Genomic DNA, 20,784 nt, shown 5'->3' on the forward strand with positions numbered 1-20,784 from the left:
CCAGGGAACTCCTCCCCGGGAACCCTCCCTCCAAATTATCTGGGCTGTTGCTACCTCCATGTGTCATTGCTGTAAAGCAGGGCTGACCCTGAAGGAGCCCACGGGTAGAGGGCACTGCTCTGCGCAGCGCCCTCAGCCAGCACAAACCAGAGCTGAAGCCTCGGAGCTGCAGAACAGTCCCCCAGGCAAGAAAAGCACCCTCGGGTGTTTCACAATGAATGAATTAAGTTTTGCTCAGAGAAGCTTCTCTGAATTTTTCTGGTTTATCTCCTTTAGCAGTTTGAATGCCCAGAAGCAGCAGATGTCCAACGGCAGCTCCGTCACCCAGTTCCTCCTCCTGGCATTCGCAGACACGCGGGAGCTGCAGCTCTTGACCTTCTGCCTCTTCCTGGGCATCTACCTGGCTGCCCTCCTGGGCAACGGCCTCATCATCACCGCCGTAGCCTGCGACCACCGCCTCCACACCCCCATGTACTTCTTCCTCCTCAGCCTCTCCCTCCTCGACCTGGGCTCCATCTCCACCACTCTGCCCAAAGCCATGGCCAATTCCCTCTCGGACACCAGGGCCATCTCCTACCCAGGATGTGCTGCCCAGCTCTTTTTATTTGTCTTTTTTATCTCAGCTGAGTATTTCCTTCTCACCGTCATGGCCTACGACCGCTACGTTGCCATCTGCAAACCCCTGCACTACGGGACCCTGCTGGGCAGCAGAGCTTGTGCCCACATGGCAGCAGCTGCCTGGGGCAATGGGTTTCTCTATGCTCTGCTGCACACGGCCAATACATTTTCACTCCCACTCTGCCGAGGCAATGCCCTGGACCAGTTCTTCTGTGAAATCCCCCAGATCCTCAAGCTCTCCTGCTCAGACTCCTACCTCAGGGAGGTTGGGCTTCTTGTGGTTAGTGCCTGTTTATATCTGGGGTGTTTTGTTTTCCTTGTGGTGTCCTATGTGCAGATCTTCAGGGCCGTGCTGAGGATCCCCTCTGAGCAGGGACGGCACAAAGCCTTTTCCACGTGCCTCCCTCACCTGGCCGTGGTCTCCCTGTTTCTCAGCACTGGCATGTTTGCCTACCTGAAGCCCCCCTCCATCTCCTCCCCATCCCTGGACCTGGTGGTGTCGTTTCTGTACTCGGTGGTGCCTCCAGCAGTGAACCCCCTCATCTACACCATGAGGAACAAGGAGATCAAGGATGCCCTGCGCAAACTCTGTGAACACGGACTACTGCAGCATCAATAAGGTGTCCATCATCCTCAGGAAAAGCTCGGATGCTCTTTTGCTCATATGTGCCTTGTTTTTCTCTTGGTTTATTATTCTTCATGTATTCCTTCTACTTAAAGAATAATATTCTTCCCCCTCTAGCAGTGTTTTCTGACCCAAAAGACCTCATGTACATATGGAGCCAGGCTCCCCGTGTCGGTAAAGACAATAAAGAATCCAGCAGAATATTTGTCTCTGCTCCCATCTCTTAGATCTCCTCTGGAGCTGGGGGTGCAGCCCCAGCATACAGGAGAGGTCAAGGAGCCATGAGCCCAGCTGCCACATGGAGGAGCAGCACTTGTGGACCTTGGGGCTGCCCCTCGCTGCCTCAGTGGACAGATCCTTTCTGCCACCTTCACATCGGGGCTGCTGCTTCCCTGGAGCCATGGCCATGGACAACCGCAGGATCTGGTCTTATTAGAGCAGCCCTGCCAGCGCAGGGCCCTGTGGAGAGCACGGGCTGGGAACCTGGAGGCCATCAGCGCTCGCTGCCGGCAGCGGCCCAGGCTCTGGAGGTACAGCCCCTTGGTGACTGGAGGGGGGAACGCAGGGACGTCGTCACCTGCTGGGGGACAAAGTGCCACCCTCTCCCCCCACTGGCAAGGGCGGACTCACAGTTGAGGGCGGCGGCCCTCTTGCAGGGCCGGGCGCTGGCGGCAGCAGGAGGGAGAGGGGTGCAGAGGTGGCGCCAGGCGGCCTCGCTGTCGCACACCTCCTGGAGGCAGCGGCAGGTCTGGCCCAGTCTCTGCAGGTCGGGCAGCGTCGGGAAGGAGACAACGTGCAGTAGCTGCGGGGAGAGAGGGGGCGAGAGCAGCAACCCTGGGACCCCCCCTGCTTTCAGGGGGAGACCCCAGCCCCGCCATCCACCCCTGCTCAACTCACCAGCTCAGGGGGGAGACGCTGCATGGCGGCCACGTCCTCCCCCTCCTCACCACCCTTCAGGCTCCTGTGGGGTTGGGCTGCGGGCAGGGCATGTGGGTGAGGTGATGGCGGGCAGCCCCATGGCAAGCACCACCCCCACCCCTCCTCAGCCACCCCACCGCCACCCCGGCGGCCTCACCGCCATGTCCTCACCACCGACAGCTGGATGCTGGCGGCGATGGCGATCTCTTTCCAAGCAGTGGATGGAGATCAATCTGGGGTTACTTAGGTAAGGTCAACCCTTAAGAGTCCATTGGCTGAGACGGGATGCATCCAAGGATGCTGAGAGACCAGCCAATGTCATAGCAGGGCCGCTCTGGTACATTTTGGAAGGTCACCATGACCGGAGAAAGCAAGAGGCAAATCTTGCATACCTCTTCTAAAGAGAGCCAAGGACTGAGCAGGGGAATTACAGGCTGCAGTGACAGAGGCCAGGGGCTGCGTGGCTGGGGAGCAGCTCTGTGGAAAAGGCTCTGGTGGTCCTTGAGTTTCATTAGGCAAAACATGACCCAGCAGAGGATCCTGGGCTCTTTGAGCAGGACTACAGCCAGAAGAAGCGATTATCCCCCTCTGCTCAGCGCTTTTGACACCACACCCAGAATACTTGCCCAGGTTTAGACCCTGGGCAATGACAGTGAGACACTGGCAAAGAGGAGCCACTTCACCGGAGGGCCACTAAGATGGTAATCCTTCCATTACCCTTCAAGAGTTGGTGCGATTTCCCCAAGAATACCAGTATCTGCAACAACATCAACAACAACAAAGGCATTAATGTCCCTAAATATAAATACCGACAGTGGAGCAGTGGGCACCTGTGGTAGCCACTTAGGGCAATGCCAATTAGATCAGTATTTGCAATATACAGCATGCTACCCAATCCCAAAGTACAGATCTAAAGCGGTTCAGATGAAGGGCGGTCTTGCAAAAGACACCCTTTGTGTTCCCAGGTGGCATGGCCACTGCTGATTTCCCTCCCCAGGCTGGCAGAGGCTGGCTCCCCTTCTGAGGAGGGACTCCCTGCAAGGAAGCCACAGCCGTGGGTGTTGCTCACCTGGTTCTTACTGGCACTTCACTTGGCAGCCCTTCTGGGGTGTTTGATGCCTTCCTGTGACTACTCTTTCTGCACAGAAGATCATAAAAGGACAATGATTTCATAAAATTCATAAAATTTCATAAAGGCCCTGCTATGGACAAGAAAGCTCACCATGAGCGCTGGAGGGCGCCAGGAAGGTAGTTGATAAGCACCAGGCCGATCCAGGAAGCTCAAGGCCTCTTCTGAAGCGTAAGCGGCCTTGAGCAGCAGTGCTTGCCCGTGTGGAGGTCTGGGAGAGAGAGTCGGGGCTCATCAGTGAGAATCCAAGTGATGGCTGCTGGCTTTAGCAAATCCTCACAACCATGTCAGAGCCCAGAAAGGGAAGGCACTTGATGGCTGTTGGCAGAGGAGACGCAGAGAATGTTTGTCCCGGGAATATGGCAGGAAGGACCTTGCCCTCTTTTTCTCCTTCACTCCCCACGCTGGGACGGAGCTCAGGAAACATCCGTGAGCCTGGAGGAAGCCCAGACCTCCTGGGATGAGGTTCTGTCAGTGCAAGGGAAGAGGGAAGGATTTGTGAGACACATGGGAGTGCAGGTGAGGGAGCGGTATATGTGTAGCAACAAGTGTGCTAAGGGTAGGAAGGAGACCTGAACTAGCATGGGTAAGTGTAGGGTGGGGGTCATCCTGAATTGAAGTAGGTTGATTTCTTATAAGTTGAGGCAGCAGAAGAAGGAGGCTGCGCAGGTCAGCGCTGGTATATGGAGCGAAGATTCAAGCAAGCCTTGGGGCCAGGACATCTTGGGTGCTAGGGGAGCATTAGCAGGGCTTTGGAAGAAACTCGGTGAGTTGTTGGGAACTCACAGGCACTGGCACATCCTCAGAAAACTTTGTGTTTGAAGACACAACCAGTGAGCGTACAGGGACACCAGTTTGGGAGATCCCGGCTCAGAGTGAGGCAGGGAAGCAAGGGGGTGCTTAAAGGTTTCAAGGAAACAGGCACAGGTATAGGAGAGTGTAGGACAGCCTGTGGTGGGGACAAGCTAGGGCCTTGGTGGGGCTGGGACATCCCCAAACAGAACTGAGATCCTCGTCCTCTCGGCTATGGCTGCTGCTTCTTCCAGGGGGGCCCATGAGAGGACAGCAGTTCCTTATGTTCCCAGTGCCTTGTTGCCCCCTCACCTCCACAGAGGCTGGGAGGTGTCCTCCCGCTGTCCTGCACTCAGCATTGCACACCCCCACCTCTCACCGCCCCCAGGAAAAGCCCCGAGACTCCCATGAGGGAAGAATCCCCTTTCCCAGGGGACAGGGCTCAGGCCTTTGCTCTCTTGATTGAGGAAATGCATCAAAGGCTTTCAGAGCCACCTCCACATTGGCTTTTCCACCTGTAACCAGTGCTTCTGACTTTCTGCTTCACCAGTCCCCAGGGACGGGAATCTTCTCTGGTCATGCCCGCCACGGTCTCTCCAGTGATGGGCATCAGTGGGGCCTGCCAACACCCTCAGGAACTTGGAGTTTTGCTGCTGACTTTTACTTCTCTAAAGGCTTCTTCAATCTGCCAGGACCTGCAGGATCTTGCCACTAGAGGGCTCATTAACATGCAAAACGCCCCAACAAGCCAAGTGTCTGTGCGTAGTGTTCCTAAATCCCTCAGTTCTTATGGGGTTCTTTTGAGAGATTTCAGAAGCCAATAGATTTCAAAACTAAAAAACAAGTTAGGGTTCCTTCTTTTTTTAATTTTTTCTTTATTTTTCTTCTTACACACATTAAGTGATATCAGCAATCTCCAGACAATATTGATCCTGAACGTCTCCTAATGGAGCCTGAATATGGAAGTCAAGACCCTTTCTGTCAGACCCTCTACGGACAGTCTTTGCCCCAACCCCACCATTTCTCTCACCAGGCAACTAGGACTTAGAGCAGCCTGTTCCAACCTGAGCTTTCCCCACTGAAGTCTGTAGCTGCATGTTTCCGCTCCTGGGCACCAATTCCCACCTGCTTTACCGGGAAAAGGAGCTGACACGGAAGGATGTTTCTCAATTGCCAACAAAGAAAACCAAAGGAAGGCCCAGTTCAATAAACAAAAGACCTTCCTCAGCTGCATGGTGAGTCCACGTTACCTCCACCGAAGTTCACTTTCCATTCTGGACGGCCTTAGGCTAATCGCAAACCCATTGTTGTGTCAAGCACAGATCACCCCAAGACCCCCCAAAACTCTCCCTGCCCCGGACTCTGTCCGTAGTCGCTCTCTGCACACAGTGAGTCACACGTTGGAGTCACAAGCTCCCTCCATTCCCAGAGGCAAGCAAAGAGGCAGAGGGAATGAAATGCTCTCTCTTGACGAGCTAAAGCTGCACTGCTCCCAAAATGTCAGGGGCTCAGGAGCATCTTCAAGTAGACTCTGCAACACGCAGATCCCCTCATTTGTCATTCGCTGCAGGGTAAGTTACATGTGACTCCATTGTAGGTGAAGACAGGGATGAGAGTGACCTGCTACAGTGTAGGACACCTCGGGTGCAATTGCCCAGGCTTACCTTTCTGGTCCAAGGAGAGAAAAGGGTTGTCTCCACTGAGATGCCCTGGCCTCCCCTGTCTGTCCACCAGCTCCTGCTCCAGAAAGGCTCTTGTCGGTCCTGGCTCACATTCCCCAGTCCCTTGTGGAGGCTTCAGCTGCTCCCACGGATCCTGGAGGAAGTTGCCCCCTCGGTGTGGGCAACTGAGTCAAGCCCTGGAGGAAGAGGTTAGGCAGAAGTTGAAACAGATGCAGGAAAGGCCTGGGTGTGAGAAGTGGTCAGGAAGTCTGCATTTTCAGATCTTTGGTGCTGGTCTGTAAAGTCTCGTGAATTTTTCCATAGGACATGACACGGAGCAGCAAGCTGATGGCACTTTCTCACCCCCTATGGAAATACAGGTTTATGCAGCCATTTCCAAAACCACATTTCACCCCAGCACTTTGCATGGAGAAACTGTGTTCTGAGGACATGTTTATTCTAACACATTTCACATCTACATCTCATATCTAAATGGAGCTGGGAGCAATGAAGGTTGGATAAGTTGGGTAGATGCTGCTCGTACCTCTTTGCTGTCAAGCAATGGCCCCACCTGCTGGCACTTCCCTCATACCATCCCTTTTTTGGAGATGGCCAAATCTTTATGGGGTTGTGCAATGGCATAACACCACGGCCCTCCACGTGCCAGACCACCATTGATGTACATGTTCCCTGAGTTCACCCAGTCACCTTCTCCTTCAGGCACCCAGAAATGCAATCCCAGAGGACATGCTCTGGGACACGTTCCCCATCTAAAGTGAAGCTAAGCAGCCTTTAGCTCCCCAGCTCATTCCCTGGGCCTTTCTGAAAGATGCGTGCAGCATCTACTTTTTGCCAGCTGTCAGGGAGTCCCGCCAGTCTCCATGACCTTTCAAAGATGACAGAGAGTGGCCTCACTGTGACATTGTCTTACTTTCTCAGCACCCCTGGATGTGACCCGTCCATTCCCACGTACTGGTAATGGTGGAGTTTGCTCAAGTAGCCCCTGATTTGACTCCTGTCCTCCGTTGGCTGTTCTCCTCCAGAGTCCTGCCTTGAGGCACAAAGGCCTGGGAGACCTTGCTGGTGAAGTCTGAGGCAAAAAGGACATGGAGGATCTCAGGTCTGTCTTTACCTACTCTTCCTAAATCCAGCAGTGTCCAATCAGCATCTTTGTTTTCTTCTGGAAGTGTTCCTGAAGTAGGAAAAGCTCTTTATGATTGCCTGGAATTCGCTTTCAGGTTTCAAACTGATTTTGATAGAGACAAATCTTCTGCTTGGAGGATGCTGTCCTTGGAGACCAGCTGTACTGAGCTCTGCTGCCCTTCAGTGGTGCTGACTATTGGATCCCCACTGAAACTCCCCAGAAGAGGCACAAGTCTGCTCCTCTGAGGTCCAACGTCTGCACTCTTCCATTCTGCTTGTTGTCCTAAGATGCTCCAGGAACCGCCTGGACTGTGCATGCTGCTGTGTTCCCCTTTCAGAAATTGCCAGGGTCATTGCAGGCCCCAGGGAGACCCAGGCTTCTACAGCCAGAGGCTTCCTTGGGATCCTTCAAAAAGACTGTACCCACTTCCTCACCCTGACTGTGGGTTCCTTATCGCCCACCATGAGAGGCCACTTTTACTGGCCTCTCCTCGGACCCTCCCTCACAAGGGATCACCAAACTCTTCCCCCGCCCCACAGAGGAGCTCCATACATCCCGTTAAAGCCTTCACTTTCAGGGAACCCCACTCCTGATCCTTCCAGCCTGTCCCTCCTGAAGAGCCGATACCCATCCATTGCAGCACTCCACGCTGTGTGCCTTGTCCAGCCGCGCTGTGGCTGTTACTCTATCGATGTCAAAAAGCACAGGCTCTCGCTCCGCTTGTCTGCTGCCCTGGCTGAGGGCATGGGTGCCCATCTGGGCTGTGGCACCTCAGGTGTAGCTCCAGGCCAACCTCTGACTCGCCTTAAAGGAAACCTGGTACCGAGCGTCGACATCCTTCTGTGTGCAAAGGCTTTGCTTCACAGCAGAGAAGCTCAAGCTGAAATTGAGTGCCGAGTGTGAGCAAATCCTGCTGTCCCCAAGGCCAGAGAGAAACAGGGCTGGGAACTGCAGCCCTGGCAAGAAACAAGGTTTTTCTCAGTGGTGTCTCTGCTGCCCCTGAGGGCCCTTGGCAAAGGTGAAGGTGATCTCCATGAACAACAAGGTGCTGCTGAGAGGCCCCCTGTGAAAATTGTTTGTCTGTTCCCTGACTGTCTAATCAAGGGGGTGAGTAAAGGTTGGGGAAGAGATAAAACAGCAGTTTGAGAGGGCAGGCACATGAGCGGAGACCCCGGTGTGATGTGCCTTGTCTTCCTGGACTGCCCTACATCTCCTGCATGGAGAAGGGAGAGACCTTGCCACAGTGCAGTGGCCATGAATCACTTGTGTTAGGAAAATGTGCAACCGGCCCGTGCTGTCCGAGGAGAGAGGCTCGGACATAAAGCACGGAATTACACGGGTAAGCATTTATTCATGCGCGTGAGGTGTCTGAGTGAAATTGGGGTACCTCAAATGTGGTTTTACACAGGGTTCTTATACCGGTCAAGCATTGAGGTACAACGTGATTTGACCAATCACTAATTAACACACACAGAGTACTGATGACCATCATAGTAACACTTCACAAAGCAACTATTTTTCTGCAGCCTCATCAGCCATCAGCATTCTCGCTGCTTGTCTATTGATCCAGGCGTCCCTGGAGCTGGTCTATTGAGAGTTACTTATCTGGGCTGCTAGAGACTGGGAGAGTTTCAAAGGTGTGTTAGAGGGACTAGGGTACTGGCGTTATCTTGGTTGTCCAGGGGTCTCTTTCAGCCTTCATGGACAGCTCTAAGGTTCCGAGAAGCAAAGCCCTTATTTCCAGGGCAGGGCTGGTCCTTCTGGTCCTTCTGATGAGCTGGTGTCCTTTAGTTTGCTTACTCAAGCGTGATAAATCAGTATACAACGTGAGCTATATCTCCATCTTCAGAAAGTGAATACGTTTTCATAGTATAAAGACTGATTGGCCTAAGAGTTAGGGAGGGAAGTTTTGATAACCTTGGAGCAGGGGATGCCTGTGGCCAGGCAGATTCTGCAGAAGGCTCTTTGATGGTCAAGGATCACCTCTCCATGATCCAGAATGCTCCACCCCAACATGCAGGAAGTCACGCCAGGGTGGCAGGAGGCTGGCATGGCTGAGAAAGGAGCTCCTGACTAAGGTCAAGCATGAAGAGGAAGCACAGAGAAGGGGGAAGCTGGCTGCCTTCCAGCCTCAATGGTCTATGACTCTGTGCTGGAGAGAGCCATTTGTGTGTGTGTGTGTGTGCTTGTCTGTGCATGGGGGCCCTGGAGGGATGAGGGAATCTTGAGGCCAGCTCCTAGAGAGGTGGAGGGTCTAAGACCAGCTCCGGGAGGGACCCGTCCCGTCTGTGTGTCTATACAGGTATACATCTCACACGAACACAGCCTGGCATGCAAACAGCCCAACCCTCATTTCCCTTTCTCCACAGACTGTGATTTGGCTTGGCCTAGAGACCTCCCGAGGTCCCTTCCAGCATGAGTGAGTGTGCATTTCCTTCCACCATGGGTCTTCCCTTGATGAGGACAGGGAGAGCGCTCAGGTTCCCCAGGACCACAGAAGTAAGCAGACATAAGTGTGACCCACTCAGGTGTGGCTTTTTTGTCCCACTCAACTCACTGACTCAGGGCGGACAGGCAGGTTACCCCAGACCCGCCTCATCATATCCTGAGCTGAACTTTTGCTTTTCCTTTTCCCTCTTTCCCCCTCCCAAGTTCTTCTCTTTAATCATCCTCATACATTCCTCGACAAACAGCCCAGCTCTGCTCTTGCCCCACTGGCCCTGGCTTTGCTTGTTTTGTACCCTTGTATGCTCACCTTCAACGCCTCTCCTAGCCTGAACTTCTGCTGTTTGGACCCTTGGGGGAAGAGCAGGGCTCAGGAGGTCCCAGAGCATTCTCAAGGCAGTGGAAGAGGACTGTGAGGAATCTGACTAGCTCACAGGCCTCAAGGAGGAGAGGGGTGGGAATGCTATGATGAGGTCAGCGGTACCTCAGAATTTCATGGGCCAGCAGGAGGCACGTGGCTGTGAAGGTGACTGTGATGCCCCTTCTGCCTCTGCAGTTGATTGACCAGCAGCACGAACATGGCTGGTAAAGGACGGGGAGGTCACTTCTTTCTGAGGTAGCTGCTCGGTCAGCCCTTGACTCATGGCTGGGATATTTGCTGTTAGGCTCACATCTGCCAGCGTCCTTGATAGGCCAGCAGAAGGCACCTGCGTGGACCGTGGATTGTGGGAAGCCGTTTCCCTAATGAGCTGGGAGGCCTCTCCAGGAAGAGGCGTTGGATATGGGTTGTCACTTCCTTTCCACCTGAGTAACTGATGGGGCAGGGGCAGGCACACAGCTTGGCCGTGTCAGTCCCAGAAGCTGAAAGGCCAGCAGCAGGCACGTGGCTTGGAAGACCACGGTGAAGTTACGTCTGTCGAGTCGGCCGATAGGCCACAAGAAGGCTGATGGCTCGGGATGTGATGATGTTATCAATTGTGTCTGAGAAGCTCATAGGCCAGGAGGAGGCACGTGGCCGTGAAGGCGAGTGTGAGGCCACTTAGTCTCCAATCTCCTGGAGTGACTGGCCATCAGCAGGCACAGGGCTGGGCTGGTGACCGTGACATTCACTTCTGGCTGAGAACCTGAGAGCCAGCAGCAGGCACACGTGACTTGGTGGTTGTTTTGTACCTGGAGGTTCTGGTTTGTTATGTCCCCAGTAAGAAAGGCACTCAGACTCTGCGAGGCATTCTTTACAATGCCATTTGTTAGAGAAACACTCTGAACAAAGAGAGGATCGTGTAGGCAATCTGACGTCCCTTCAGGTGCCAGGGCCTTTGACAGTGGTGCAGAGAGTTGTGCAGCTTCCATCTGCGGAATCTACTCCTGTGATCTCTTTCAAGGTTTCCTAACAGGGAAAAAACCCTCTGGTCATCATTTCTACTGCCCTGAGACGTGATGTTCACGTGCAAATCTGTCGCTGCAGTTTTTGGCAAACGTGAGGACGTGCAGTGGGCCTCCTGGCCAGTCCCAGGTGGGAGCTTCCTGCAGATTTCTCTCTTGCCATCAAGTTGATCCTGTGACCCAGGGACATGCTCAGCACAACACAGCCTGAAGACCAAGCTGCACGTGGAGCCCAGCACAGCGCAGCACAGGCCCGGGTCCACTCAGGTTTACTCTTCTGTGGATCACTGACTCCTCCATGGACAATGCTCTTATGGTCAGGATCCCTGAACTGCCTGAGGAAGGTTAGGAAGAGGGTGAGGTCTCCTTTAGACAGCTGGAGGAAGGGACACCGTTTTAGGACCTGGGAGTCGCTGGGGACTTTGAAGACCATGGACCTCTGCTAAAAGGCCTCGGTTGGAGGGGAGGTAGAAGGTAATCCCTGACCCGACATGGGGGGATGCTCTCCTGGACTTGTTTTTCACCAGAAGACAAGGCAGGACTGGTGGAAGATGCGGAGGGCAGCTTTGGCTGCAGTGCGCGTGAGGTGGCAATGTAGAAAAGCTTGAGGGAAGTGAGCAAGAGCACTTGTAGCAGGGCTGAGTAGAGAGGAAGGATCACCCCCACCCAGCTGCTGGCAGTGCTCTTCCTCCTGCAGCCCAGGATGGCGTTGTCTGCCTTTGCTGCAAAGGTGCCGAGTCAGGAGAAGGGAAGGGAAGGGAAGGGAAGGGAAGGGAAGGGAAGGGAAGGGAAGGGAAGGGAAGGGAAGGGAAGGGAAGGGAAGGCAAGGCAAGGCAAGGCAAGGCAAGGCAAGGCAAGGCAAGGCAAGGCAAGGCAAGGCAAGGCAAGGCAAGGAAAGGCAAGGAAAGGCAAGGAAAGGCAAGGAAAGGCAAGGAAAGGCAAGGAAAGGCAAGGAAAGGAAAGGAAAGGAAAGGAAAGGAAAGGAAAGGAAAGGAAAGGAAAGGAAAGGAAAGGAAAGGAAAGGAAAGGAAAGGAAAGGAAAGGAAAGGAAAGGAAAGGAAAGGAAAGGAAAGGAAAGGAATTTCTTCTTGGATCCTAGAAATGGAAAACCAAGGCCTCCCTGGTCTGGAGGAATGGGGAAGAACTGGAGCGGCCCCAAAGGGCATCTGCCAGGATGTGGTTTGGGGCCTCTGTGGAGAGGCAGAGGGACCTGGGGTTCTTTAGCCTGGTGAAGTAGAGGCTCAGGACTCTATAGTAGTAACCTGCAACTACTTGAAGGGTGGTTTCCAAGATAATGGAGCTTTTCTGGGTAGTGGGAAGAGAAGGAAACCTCCACAAATTGCAGCTTGGAAGGTTCAGAGTGGAGGTGATAAAAAAGAAATCTCACTCTGAGGGTAGCCTTGTGGTGCAAGAGGTCACCCAGAGGGCGTCTGGATCAGCCCATGGCTTTGTCTTTCAAGAAAAAGCCAGCAATGCCTGGAGAGACATCAGTGAAGACACAGAAATGCTGGGCTGAGAGGTAGGTGGGAAAGCAAGAAGGGTGTCGGCAGCCTGAAGGGAAAGAGGTGCAGGCATGGGACAGTGTAGGACAGCCTGCAGTAGAGATGGCCCCGGCCTCTGGCAAGGCTGAAAGGCCCATCAAAACCGAGGTCTTTGTCCCCTTGGCTACGGCAGTTGCCTCTACCACCGAGGCCTACAAGGAGGAACTTTCTCTTGAGGCTCTGGACTGCATTTCTTCCTTTCCCCTGCTTGGGGAGGCCGGGAGGGGTTGTACAGTTTTTCTACACCTGGCATTGCTCACCCTCACATCCCACTGCCCCCAGGAAGAGCCCTGAGCCACGCGTGAGGGACAGGGTCGGCCTTCTCAGGGCCTGGGGGTCAGGGCTTGGCCTTTCTGCTTTCTGAATACAACCAAGGCTTCTCTCAGCATCACAGCTGCCTGCACAGTGCCTTTGCCTACCTGCAATCACAGCCTCCAATTACCTGCTCTAACGAGTCCATGGGGAGGCTTTGTCAGGAATGGTCCTCAGGGGGACCCAGTCATACTTCAGTACTCCTTTGCTTCTGACTTGGACTTCTGGAGAGGTTTCTTCAGTCTCCTCTCATCATGGGAGGTTCAAGGACTCAGCACCAAATACTCCATGGGTCTCATTAAAAGACAGAGAGCCTTAACGAGCTCTTTCTCTTCCTGTAGTTTTCTTCAGGTCTTCCAGGCTTGTACAGCTCATTGGAGTCATGTCATTGTGTAGTGAAAGAGGAAAATTTCAAAGGGCACCTAATAAAAAATACAAAATTTTTTAATTTGTTTGATATTTTATTTCTTTTCAGTTATAGAGAAGAGGTGATAGAAGCATTCTGCAATTGATATTGATGCAGAGTGTCCCCTCAGGAGGCCTGGGCAGGTAGGAACAGCCGTCCTTTGAGGTCTGACGCCGGATGGACAACCTCACTCCTCACCTCCCCAACCCCACCATTGTTCTCATTGGCCCCCTGGGACTTGCATCAGTTTGCCTTACATCAGACTTCACTGAACTCTGGAGCTGAATGTTACAGCTCCGTTGCACCAGCTCCCTCCCGCTCTCCTTCGAGAACTGGCTGCACACAGGCCACAGAAGATTTCTTCCTATTTGCAAGCAAAGACAAGCAAAGCATGATAAAGTTTCCTAAACAGTAAAACACCCTCCTCAACCACACGCTAAGCACAAGCTGTCTCTAATGAGGTTGCCTTTCCACAAGGGATAATCTCAGGAGAAATGTTTTAGGTAGATACAAAAAAGTTAGATATGAACATAATTAAAGACTTGGCTGAAGAGACAATTAGAGAACGGAAAGACAGGCAAGCTTTTGACTCCCTGAAGCTCAAAGCAGCACCTGGGTAGGTGAGAGTTATCTGAGCGAACAAAGAAAAAGGGTAGGAGAAAATGAGAGAATAATGGAAGGGGCCTTTGTCTAGAGAGTCTGCACCTGCAGAGATGACCTTAGAAATGGTCGTTGTATCAGGACAGGTGGAATGATATGAAAGATTAGAGAAACTAAACACACCGTATCACAGGAACAACAGTGGTCATGAAGTTACAGGGCAAGATGGATCTTTCTGTGGAATATCCCTTTTGAAAGGTCCTGGGATTGGTAGAGGTCTCTTGTGAGTTAGGAGAAGCAAGTGTTGCACTCATCTGTGCAAGCGGACCACAGTGGAACCCAGGGAACCCCAGGCTGTACAAGCTCACTTTGGTGAGGAGGGAGCCGTTGAAGGAGTGCTCTTGGGTGACATCCCTGGGCACCTAAAAGAGAAGAGCATCGTCCTGGACTGACCAAGGGTCAACCATGCCTCGCCAACCTGGCTGCCTTCACGATGAAGGAGCTGCATTTGTGCATGAGGGGACACCAGGTGATGTCGTTTACCTCCACTTCAGCAAGACTTTTGGCATGGTCTCCCTCAATATTCTTGCACCCAAGTTAGGCCGTTACGGTCTGGACGGATAGACAAACAGAGGAGCAAAGCACCAGTTGGATGATGAGGCTGAGAGGGCAGTGGTGAAGGGGCCATCCTCTACCTGGAGGCCAGGGGACATACTGGGGTTTGGTGAGGCGGCACAGGGGACTCTCCTGAGCCCTGTGCAGTTTCACACCTGTGTCCATGACCCGGCGGAGGCAGCTCTCACCACAGGTTTCAATGATACTCACTTGGGAGGACCATTCCTGTGCCTTCGGGATGCCTTTCAGGGAAACCTGGCAGGCGGGAGGACTGTCCTGTCAGGAACTTCATGGCAAAGACAAAGGACAAAGGCCAGGTCCTGCGCCTGGGGGAGATAGAGTGACACCCTGCAGTGGCAGGGGAAGGGGCCTGCCTGGCTGGGGAGCAGCTCTGCGGAAAAGGCCCTGGTGGTGCTGGGGAACAGACGGCAAAACAAAATCCAGGAGCGTGACGTGGTGGCAAAGGCGGCCAGCAGTGTCCTGGAGTGTGTAAAGAGGAGCCTCGCCAGAAGAGTGGGGGAAGGGATTGTCTGCCCCTGCTCATCCCTTGTTCGGCCACCAGTACACTACTGTGTCCATTTCTGGAGCCCCAGTTCAAGTGTCCTGGGTCTGGCTGGGATGGGGTTCACGTCCTTCGTAGCAGCCCCTGTGGTGCTGTGGTTTGCGTTTGTGCCTAAACCAGTGTTGATGACACAGCAGCGTTTTGGCTGTTGCTGAGCAGTGTCTGCACAGCGTCAAGGCCTTCTCTGTGTCTCACTCTGCTCCCTCCCAGCGAGTAGGCTGGGGGTGGGCAAGAAGTTGGTGGGCGGCCACAGGCAGGACAGCTGACCCCGACTGACCAGAGGGATATTCCATACCGTATGACGACACGCTCAGCAATAACAGCTGGGGCCTGTTTTTGATCTCAGCCCACATGCTGCACAACAGGTTTATGCAGCAGGATGGGTGGAGACCTGTCTGGCTAAGGAGTGCCCTGAGGAGAAGGGCCTGGGCACCAGGACGGTGCCATACGAGCCAGTGGGCCTCAGATTTCAAAAGGAAAGTGGAGAAACTGGGGAGGGTCTAGAGGAGGTCTGCCAAGATGGAGCGAGGGCCCTAAAGCACGAGCTGTGAGGAGAGTCTGAGGGAACTGGGCATCTCTAGGCTGCTGAAGGAGGCATGGGGCAACCTAGTAGGAGCCTACACCTACCTGGAGCGATGACGGAGCCAAGCTCTTTTCTGCAGTGGCCAAAGATATGGCAGAGGCAACAGCCACAAACGGCCTCTTGGGAGCTTTAGGCTGAGCCTTCGGAAAATAAAATGGACTAGAGGAGCGTTGCTGTGATCTCCACCTTTGGAGCTCTTCTTTGCTCCACAAAGTCACAGCCAGCCTGGAGGCTGGACAAGAGACCCCCAGCAGCCTCTTTCCCACCAGCCCTTCCAGGAGCCTGTGCCTTGCCACACACCGTACAAGAAGAGACAAAGCTGGAGGTGAGGGTCTCGACATCATGTGCTCATAGGACAATTCAGGGTGGGAGGGAGCTCAGGTGGTCTGTAGTCCAATGGCCAGCTCCAAGCAGGGCCAGCTCTGAGGTCAGACCAGGTCACTCAGTCCATGTCAGCATCCACAGAGAGAGTTTACCCATGAACCAGCATCTAAGCCCCCATTCAAAAAAAGGAGACAGGCATTTGACCAGCTCCGTGCACACAGCTATCGGGACACCATTCCTCCAGAGATTCCTGGGAACATCCACCTCTTTGTCCAGAGGAGCGGGCTACTCCTGCAAGTTTCCTGGCATATCTCCAGACCATGGGGGGCTTTGGGCTGGAAGCAGAATTGAAACAAAACCTCTGACTTGGGTACTGTCAACTTCACTGCTAAAAGAGAGGGAGGTGGAGGGATCTCAGCGCTTCCAGGTTCCTGCAGAAGATTTAAGGCCTCCGAGAAAGGAGCAGAAGATAACAGTTTTGAACTAGCAGAGCCTTAGATCATTTCACATGTGAGGGCTCTGCTCCCCGCTTTCAGTCATTGGCACCCAGAAACCTCCTTGAGCTTTTCCTTGCTCTCCTCCCAAAACCGGACCCAGTAATGGGAAGAAAGGAAGCAGAACGGCCCTAGGCCTCTGACAATCAGCTGGGGTCTGACACCTGGAGGGCCACGGTGTCATTCCATTGTCCACCCGATAAAGAATCAAGCTGGGGAGTGAGTCTGCAAGTCCGAATCAACAAGGTGCATGGACAGGCAAGGCTGTGTCTGTGGCTGCGTCTGGAGACCCGTACACCTACAGCATAGATCAAGCTGGGGCTGAAACTCAGGCCTTGCTTCAATGGTCTCCTGGGCCCCTGGAGAGAGAGGCAGGTGGAGGCCCCAGGTGATGCTGCTCAGGGCCATGAAGGCCTATGGATGCTCTCAGGGCCCTGACACTGCCCCCATGGGTTCCCACCTGCCAGTGCCCTCAGCAGGTCAAGTTCTCATGCCCTGATGTCCAGGGTCTGCTTGCGGCTACTCTCCTTCCCCATGTCCCTGGGGATCTGGGAGACCACCATTTCATGGTCACTACAGCCAAGGCTGACACTGGTCTTCACATCCCTGAGCACCTCTTCCTCCTTTGGGAGTACCAGGTCCAGGTGAGCAGAAGACTGGGTGGCCCATTCAGAAGGTGACCCCCACACAAGCTGCCATCTAACCTGTTACGTGTCCCACAGAGACCCTCATATATCTGAGCTGCCCTGACATCACACAAGGCATCCCCCACTTCTCATCTTCCCTGTCGGTCTCTCCTAAAGATGTTCTATCTCCATGACCACAAAAGCCGTGGGAGCTGTCCTTCCCCACCTCAGCTCTTCTTCCACTGAAGTCACAGCTCTGTGGTGGCACACGGGGCTCCTGCTGCCTGTGGCCCAGGCTGTGGGTTTTGATGGACATTTGGGCTGCAGCACCTCACATGGGGCACCAGGCCCAAGGGCAGATTGTCACATGGAAACCTGGTGCGCAGAGCTTGGACCCCTTGCGTGGAAAGGCTTTGCTTCCCAGCAGAGGCATGCTGGAGTGGATGGCAGGTGGCGACACCATGATGGATGAGGTTCCCACAAGGAGAGCACAAGCTGCAGTCCCCAAGGCCCGAGAGAAAGAGGCCTGGGCTGTGCAGCCCTGGCAGGAGAGGGCTTTGCTGTCCCAGGTGACCCTGCAGCACCGTGGGGCCTGGGCCAGAGGTGGAGCTGATCTCCAAGAAGGACAAGGTGCTGCTGAGAAAGTCCCTGTGAGAAGAAAGCCTGTGATCCAGCCACACTGTGGACATCATGCTGGGGGCCGACTGGCCAGGTAGCAGCTCTGCAGAGAAGGACCTTGGCCTCCCAGAGGACAACAAGCTGAGCACGAGCCAGCAATGCCCCCTCGCGGCAAAGGCCAACAGCCTCCTGGGCTGCATTCGGAAAAGCATTGCTGGGTGATGGAGGGAGGTGACCCGTCCCCTCTTCTCAGCACTGGTGAGGCCACGTCTGGAGTGTTTTGTCCAGGGCTGGGCTCCCCAGTACAAGAAAGCTGTTGACCTACTCAAGCAAGTCCAGCAAAGGGCCACAGAGCTGGTTTCAGGGATTGTAGCGTCTTTCATAGGAGGAAAAGCTGAGAGATGTGGGTCTGTTCAGTCTGGAGAAAAAAAGTCTTGGAGGGATCGTATTAATGTCTATAAAATTCCATCTGACACCAGAAAAACACTTTTAGACTGTGAGGGTGGTCAGTCACTGGAACGGGTTTCCTGGAGAGGTTGTGGAGTGTCCGTCCATGGAGATATTCGAAACCCGCCTAGACAAGGTGCTGAGCAACCTGCTCTAGCTGAGCCTGCCTCAGCTGGGGGGTTGAACCAGATGATCTCCAGAGGTGCCTTCCAACCTCAACATTGCCACGATTCTGGGAGTATAAAGAAGTAAGACAGGAAGAAATGAACAACACGTAGCCTTGACCACAAATATGGTGGGATCCCATGGACAAGACCCACACTGGAGCAGGGGAGAAGTGTGAGGAGGAAGGAGCGGCAGAGATGTTCTTTGACTGTTAACCCCCTCTTCATCACCACCCCTGCTCCTCTTGGGGTTGGGGAGGGTAGATGAATTGGGAGCAATGGAGTAATTTGAGCCTGGGAGAAAGTGTGAGGGCAAAGGTCTTTAATAGTTTTGTCATTGCTTCTCACAATCCACATCTTTTTTAATTGGCAATACATTAAATTGATCTTCGGCAAGTCCACACGTCTTTGCCCGTGACAGTAATTGGTAACTGATCTCCTTGACTTTGTCTTGACCCATGAGATTCCTGGTTTATTTTCTCCCCTTGTCCTGTTGAGTCAGGGGAGTGAGGGAGTGAGCAGCTGGGTGGCTGTCTGGCTGCTGGCCAAGGTGAACCCACCACAGGACCGCATCAGGACTGCTGCGTCCAGTACGGGGCTTCCCAGCACAAGGAAGACCCTACACCGAATGGAGCGAGTCCTGCAGAGGCCAGAAGGGTGGTTGAGGCCTGGGGCACAGTATGGAGAAGCAGAGGCTGAGCGAGCTGGGGGTTTTGAGAAATTGTTCAGGGAGAAACAGTGGAGCAAGGGCCCAGGCCCGTTGGTGGGACCTCAGTCAATGGAGATTTTCAATATTGGAAAGATCCAAGGGGCAAGGCCATGAGCACCTGATCTCTTTGGAGTTGTTTGAGAAAGGGCTTGGCTGAGAGACCAGCAGTGGCCAGAGCTCTGGGACTCATGTGTCGTAAGAGTCAGTAGGAAACCGGTTCCCTTTCTATTAGTAAGTGCGGTGGAGTTGGGTATCACAGGGCCCCGGAGGAGAACAGAGGTGACCATGCAGCAGCAAAGGTCCCTCCTCAGGGCGGGGGTGTACGACCAGACATGGAAATGGCCAGTGTGTGGGACTGATCTGGGACAGTTTTCCCAGGGCAGCTTCCCCGGGGTGTCCAGGGAACATGGCACAGAGCGGGCCCCTCTCTTCTGCACCTTTGGTGCCTTGCTTCCTTCACCACGACGCCTGGCTCTGCACCGTGAGCACCCTGCTGGGTGCCCTCACCCTGCACACTCTCACAGCGTTGGGAACACTGGTGTTTCCCTCTCCTGGGCTCTTTCCAGCCCAGCCCAGCCTCTCCCCAGCTCTTCCCACCTCCCCTGCCCTCTACAGCAGCCCAGCCCAGCCCAGCCCAGCGGAGCAGCCCAGTCTGGGCTGGTCCCACTGCAGTGCTCATCGCAGGGTGCTGCAGAGCTCTGGCCACTCGGCAACAGCCCCGGCCCCTCTGAAGGGCACAGCAGGTCCTGGGGGGGCAGAGAGGGGTCTCAGCCTCCCCACCAGCCCCAGGGCTGATGCTTGCAAAAATGCCACAGGGAAACAGAGGCCAGTCACTCCCAGGATCTCCTGCAGTCATCTTGTTGGTGATCCTCAACCCCAACTGCATTTGACCTCTTCTCTGCTCCCACCAGCCCCACTCCCCAGGACAGCACAAGAGCCCTGGGCCTCCTCGGGCAGCTCCCGCATCTCTCCAGTCTCCCCTTCCTGTGCCTGCTGGCTCCCCACTGACTCCCATGGCACTGCAGAGTCCTTTGTGGATACCTCAATCCAGTGCTTTACTTTGGGGGGACTTCACCTTTCAGGGTGTTGCACCTTCTGAGTCTCCATTCATTCCAACCCCAGGGCACGTGGCGAGTCCCCATCCTCGCCTCTCCTCACCCCTCCACATTCATTTCCACAGAGTCTGCTGTATGCCATCAGTCCTGTCGTACATGAAGAAACCTGAGGAGAGAAGGGGAGCTCATGGACCATCTCCCCTGCCTTTGGACACCAAGAAGAGAGTGCCCAGGCGGCCAAGAAGGCCAATGGCATCCTGGCCTGTATCAGAAATAGTGTGGCCAGCAGGAGTAGGGAAGTGATCGTGCCCCTGTACTCGGCACTGGTGAGGCCGCACCTCGAATACTGTGTTCAGTTTTGGGCCCCTCACTACAAGAAGGACGTCGAGGTGCTGGAGCGTGTCCAGAGAAGGGCAACGAGGCTGGTGAGGGGTCTGGAGAACAAGTCTTATGAGGAGCGGCTGAGGGAACTGGGGCTGTTCAGCCTGGAGAAAAGGAGGCTGAGGGGAGACCTCATCGCTCTCTACAACTACCTGAAAGGTGGTTGTAGCGAGGTGGGTGTTGGTCTTTTCTCCGAAGTAACAAGTGATAGGACGAGAGGAAATGGCCTCAAGTTGCGGCAGGGGAGGTTTAGATTGGATGTAAGGAAAAATTTCTTTACTGAAAGAGTGGTGAAACATTGGCACAGGCTGCCCAGGGAAGTATTTAAAAGACGTGTAGATGAGGCGCTTAGGGACATGGTTTAGTGGGCATGGTGGTGTTGGGTTGACGGTTGGACTCGATGATCTTAGAGGTCTTTTCCAACCTCAATGATTCTATGATTCTATGATTCTAAGAGACCTTTGAAATCCAGAACATCTGGTCCAGTGGAACCCAATGGTAGCATGAGCTTAACTCCCAAAACATTGACAACAAAAGGAGAACAGAATCTAAAAAACCAAGTCCTCCGACATTGTCTTGGAAGCAATGTAGTAGACATTGAAGATGTGGGTATGACATCGGCACGGAAGAGG

This window comes from Aptenodytes patagonicus, unplaced genomic scaffold (genome assembly GCF_965638725.1).
Source record: "Aptenodytes patagonicus unplaced genomic scaffold, bAptPat1.pri.cur scaffold_92, whole genome shotgun sequence".
In the NCBI taxonomy this organism is placed as follows: Eukaryota; Metazoa; Chordata; class Aves; order Sphenisciformes; family Spheniscidae; genus Aptenodytes; species Aptenodytes patagonicus.